We start from the raw sequence: 6,143 nt of genomic DNA on the forward strand, positions 1-6,143 counted from the left end.
AAACGGCCAGATTCTGTAACCTGGGGAAAATTATGAAAAACATAGCAGCACTGCATCAACCTAAAGACACCCATTTTTCAGCTTTAAGCAAAAAAGTATAATTCAAAATATCTGAGCCTCCCTGGTCTTCTCATTTGGTCTTGCTGCTTTAGGCTGTCTCACCTACCACTCAATGCTGATGTGGTTCAGTTACAAAGTTGAGCTCTTTCTGCCTTTACCTCACGTCTTTCCCTCCACCTCGTCTGAAAATCCTTCAGCTAATAAATTGCAAATTATTTTAAGAATTAAATAGAAAGTACAGGAAAGTTGAAGAATGGAAGCAATAATTATGAGTTGATTTTATGTAATCCAGAAACAGACATAAAATTTTAAAGTGAAAAGGTGAGAGGTGATAGTTGCCACTCCAGGAGGAGGATGCAGAACCTGAACCAAAACTCTTGGAAGTGGAAATTTTTTTCTGTAATTGCTCAATAGGTCTTGGTACAAGGAGATGAATCAACTTCCCTTTTATAATTATTTTTTAGGAGCTTCCATCTACAGTAAAGGAACATGATAGCTGCTGTTGGCCAACAGGTAGGAGGGAGAATTACTAAACAGCCTAGAGTGGCAAAATGCCAAGAGGAAATCATTATATACAATGTTGTGTAAGTGCTGCAAATGCACACAAGATTACTTTAAATAGACAACAATTTATTAAGTTTTGATCATTTAAAAGAAGTAAATTTGTCTTATGCTAAGCCAGAGACGAGTAATAGTTTATCTTACAGCAGACCATATGCATTATTACCACTCCATACTATGAATCAGAAGTTAAAGACTTCCCTGTTAAAATGGAAACTGTATACATTAAAGGGATTAATCTGAGAAACTTAATCTTATGCTAAATTAAAATACTACATTTCCTGTGCTTACAGGGTTTTTCATTTATATGGAAAATTTTTTATCTGTGTTAACATGCATGAATGGATTGCCAAAATGAAACTCAGCATTTACCGAGTATTTAATCAAGATACCTTCATGTATCTGAGATTATACAGACATTTATGTTCAATTTATTCTTTTTTTTTTCAACAAGGGAAAAAGAAAAAGGGACTTTAAACAGGACAGGGTTTTCTACACACTCCCTGCCCCCTGAGTGAGATTGTATATCAGATTAGCAGTTCTCAGGATATACATTAATAGACAGCTACAGCCAAAAGAACTGAAGTTGTTACCTCATCCTATGCGTCAAGAAGCAAAATAATTACTTTTTTTTTTTTTTTTTTTTTTTTTTTACTATATATAAAAATGTTGCCCACGTAACAAGAATAATTTTGTGTAATGTTAAATGCCCAGGTTCAAAATGACTGACTACCTCACTTCCTGTTTAGCAAATGAGCTTCCTAACAACTTTTCTCCTCTGTAAAACATACTGAAAGCTCCCTCATTTTAGTCAAGATGCTAAAGCTACTAAGATACAAATGTTCATGTGTCCTAATCCGTTCATACATGCATCTGTAGGCATCTGTGAAAGAGATACTACAGATACAATTGTAGAATAGAACATATAGATACAGCTAAGAAAGAAGTTTTAACAAACCTTTATTTATACAAGAGTGCTATTTTGTCCAAGTAGGATTTATATTTATACCAAATTATCATTGATTCTTTTAATGGGGAGGCAAAAAACCCAACAACCAACAAACCCTATAATGAACCTTTTAGACTCCCTGAACATGAATTCCTTCCATAAGGTCCCAGAAAATGTAAGTTCCCATGTTTGAAGAGATCTCTGTACTTGTTGTGAAGCCTTATGACTGTACGTGGACCAAACAATTGAGAATGGTCAGTTCCTGACCACAGCACAAGGAAAAAGTAATAGAATAACTAATTAGAATAGTATTGTTTCACTGCAACTATTTCCTTGGAAAAATAACCATAGTAAAAGGGCAGTGGAGCCACAGACCCCAGATGATCTTGGTTTCACATTTTCTTTGTAAGCAGTGTAATGACAGTGGTTTTAGCAAACAATTTTTGCTTCCTACTACTTCCTCAGTAGTTTAAGCTTTGCTTCTCAAGTTGTTAGATACTACAGTGCTTAAGTGCAGAAGACAAAGAAACCCTAAACCTCATCACAAAGGCACAGACTCATAACTGTTCTCTTGATTCAATTACACAGACAGGTTGCCACTTTGTCTTTTAGGATTTGAATCGTAAATATTCTTGTCTCCCCACCCCTCACCCCCCACATTTTTAGATAAAGGAACAATGTAAGTGAAAAATTCAAATTTTGGAGTCCTAATAAAATCTTGGTGATTCCTTCTAGAATTATTCCATGAATATCCAAATCTGAAAAAAGAAGTTATTCTTAGGAGACATATGCTTTTTCTCTAAAATTCATAAATGTTAATTTTCCTTGCAAATACTTATTTGAACACAATAATTATTCCGAAGGTCAGAAACAATGCAGCAAAAAAGTAGCCAAATCAAGCTGCCATTACACAGTTACTGTCTTTCCCAAAACACTGTTACACTTTTAAAGGAGAGAATGCAAAAGCAAAAGAAAAACACTGAAATGGAGAGAAGAAAATACAGCAAGCATGCAAGTGAATAGAAAGGAGAGTTTAAAACTGTGCTCAGAGGGACAGGATGACAGCTTTACAGAACCAGGATATCACAGGCTCCAACAGTACACCTTGCATGTGGAAAAAATCCAGACATCACCCGTATCAAAATAAGGTTAAGGATTATTTTAATGGTCATTTAATATGTCTTGTTTAGAAGAAGACTGTTAGAATAAAACACTGTGTTGCTAAGTAGAGGATAAGATGCACGCTTATTAACTCTATCGAGGTCAGATATTGTAATATTTTGACAGACATTCCAATTATTCAAACCTAGGAGGCATGATGTTATGTGAAATTTCAGAAGCACTTTGCCTTTTAAAAGAATCAAGTACACAGATATTGTGTTAATCGTAGATGTAACCTATGAGTTTCTAAAACATGAAGCATTATAAAAATGTATATCTAACTAATTATTTTTTTTTTCCACAAAAGTCTAGAAGTATTCAGTGTGAGTCTGTCATTTCAGGGATTCATCATTTTCTTCCAAATTGCAAAGACATTAGGATTCCCTGGAGTTCCTTAAAGCCAAGAAAATTATGAACAGTCATATTAGGCAGTAAATGGTATAAAGGCCATAAGCCATAATGACTGAGTTATAAAGGCTGGAATAGTTAACATTAATAGGGGTACAATAGTGGGAGCCATTTTCAAGCAACCATTTCTGGCTAGGTGCAAAACCTTCAACGATATCTTTAGGAAAGAACAAGCTGCTCAATATGTAATTTATTTCTATTACCCTTCCAATATACTTTACTTTCTTTCTGGGTTTTCAATCACTAAGTATCAAAAGTTTGGACAACAAACACAGCCAAAAAAAACTAAACAGCCTTGTGAGGCTCTCCCAAAACACAATAATAGTGTCACATTAATAAACTATAAAGAATGTTCCTCAAGGCAACGAAAATAAAAGGAGTAAAATGAGCAGTGATAGTTTCCACTAAAAAGCACTTATTCAAGGTTCTCTTATGACCAGTTAGAATGTTTTTCTGTTAATTTTAATCTTAGATTTAAGGACATACAATATCTTTACAATTATTTTCTGCCTGCCGTGGAAAACAGCAATATTTTTTGTAATTATAACATTTCCACTGAGCTGCTATTGGTTCAGAAAGACTGTTGGAGGCTTGTAGCAAAATTAGAAATAATTTTTATGTATTTAGCAGGCATTTTACTCAATATTTAGATAAATATAATGGCATTAGAACACAAGTAGGATTACACATTCCGGGGTGTGGAAAGAGAGATTCCTGAAAGCAGTATGGTGCCATTTAGAGTAACAAGATTTCCTAGGGACGCGAGTCCTTCCCCACCTAAATCTATCTCACCACTGATAGCACTGAGCTGCAGCCACAGCAATGGCTGTTTTAAACAACCTGAGGAGCAGAGAGTGAGAGGATAGGGACTTGATCATCAAATAAACCTTGTTCCTTCCTTTCTTCCCTTTTACTAGGGCAGATTCAGTGTCACCACATTAACTTCTTTCAATGTTCTGCATCTTAATTTCCATATCATTCTTCCCTACCTGTCATCATGATTTGCCTTGGAGATAGCAATGGCACATGTCTGTTTCTATAGATAGCAAAGGTAGTATACCAAGTCACTGTTTAAAAAAAGAGTTTTGTATGGCTACTAAGCTTTCATCCATCCTACAGTACATCATGCAAATTCACACCAGCTTTCTATTTGGCTATTTCAGATTCACACAGCTTCTTCGTAAAGTCTAATAAATACCTGAACATGCTGAGCCAGAAATCTACCTTAAGAAACATACATTATTAACAGTATCTGTTATTTTTGTACAAATCTAGATTACTGATTTTAAGGCAAATAAAATCACTCTTGAATCATGTTTTTGCTTTATTCAACATATTGAATAAAGTTCGAACTTTAAAAAACAAAGACCAAAGACCTACAACTATTCAAAGTTAATCTGAATTTTTAATTATTGCACTATTGTTTATGTTGGATATTGTTACTATAAACAGTATTGAAACTAGTATAACTGTGATACACATTTCAAAGAAAAAAGTAAAGCAATACCCTCGTGCACAAAATTAAAATTAAGTTTTTATCCAAATTATTTTTTTACCCTACAGATATTACCTTATAAAGACATTATAAATTAATTCAACTGAGTCAGACTAAAAATATTACTGAAATACACCTGAGTAATTCCATGGAAAAGTGGGAAATTTCCTTTACAGTGAAGAGTATTAATTTTGGTAGTACTTAAAACTAACAAACATACAAACCTTACAGATTTGAGTTTTGCACAGAATTTGGTGCTCTACAGAACAATAAATACTGATTTATAAACAGTTTTGACTAGCAAAAGTCAAATGAACCAAACAAATAATAAGATTATATGAAATGTGCTAGTAAGAAATCTGTTAATGTCATTTTTCAGCAATAACTTGCATAAGAAAAAAAAAAAGAATTTGCTTGAAGATTCATCACTTTTTCTGTGTAATAAAATATTTCTGAAAAATCACTTCCCTTATTTAAAAGAAATTACATGAAGCAATACTAGCTATAACAAATTACATTTGTACTTTTTGATTCTCATTCATTGAGGGAAAAAAACGTTATAGACAGACTATGATAAGAGGCTTGCCTTTTTTAATGAAACAGTATTACATATATTTCAACAAAAATATGGTTATCTACTTGCCTCAGGATGCTTTTCTGACTTGACACTGATGAATTAATTATCCTACTATTATATCTCATCTAACAGCATAGATTTTGGTACCTGAATTTTTCATGATTTAAAATCTTGCCATACACAAAACTTTCCCTTTATTCCTTGGCATCATGCATATTTCAAAGTACATGTTAAATGCAATTGTATTTGAGGAAGAAAACATATCTGACATTACATCTGGAGATAACAGTCCTACAGGGCTCAGTACCCTCTATCTCTTTCCTTAAAAAACTGAACTTCCAAAGTCTGCTATCGCAGTTTAAGATCTAATGGTACTATAGAAATCTGTATGGCTGAATTCTCCTCATCTGTAATTTAATGAGAATTAAAGAAGAACCTCATTCAGAATATGTAGATTTTATAAGAGATTAATTACCCCCTTTTACATTTTTTGTCATACAAAATGAACATTTAAGTACATACTGCCCATTTTTCTATTGCTTGTTATACTATTTTGCATTTGCAGTGTAATAGTAGGAGAAAACTATTGCAGTGACATGTTATGAGATGCATGGAACAAATCTGTACTGTTGTAATTAAAATTCATAGTTTAAGTCTTTACCCTGTTTCATCATTGAACACATCCCGTTGCAAAATCAATGAAATGTGCATGGGATTGCAATTAGGAAGATATCACCAAAAACTGCATGCCTTGGGATGAAAAGAATCTAGACTCTGGAGGTGTCTGCCTGTTTATGTAGGACATTTCTACGGTCATTTCATATAAGAACACTTTTGTAAACAGACAGATAGGGGAAAAGAATCCATACTTTTGTGGATTAGTAGTTTTGTAGATAATTAAAGACATAAGCATTTTTAAATTACATACATTG

Source organism: Falco punctatus (assembly GCF_963210335.1).
Source record: "Falco punctatus genome assembly, chromosome: 3".
NCBI lineage: Eukaryota > Metazoa > Chordata > Aves > Falconiformes > Falconidae > Falco > Falco punctatus.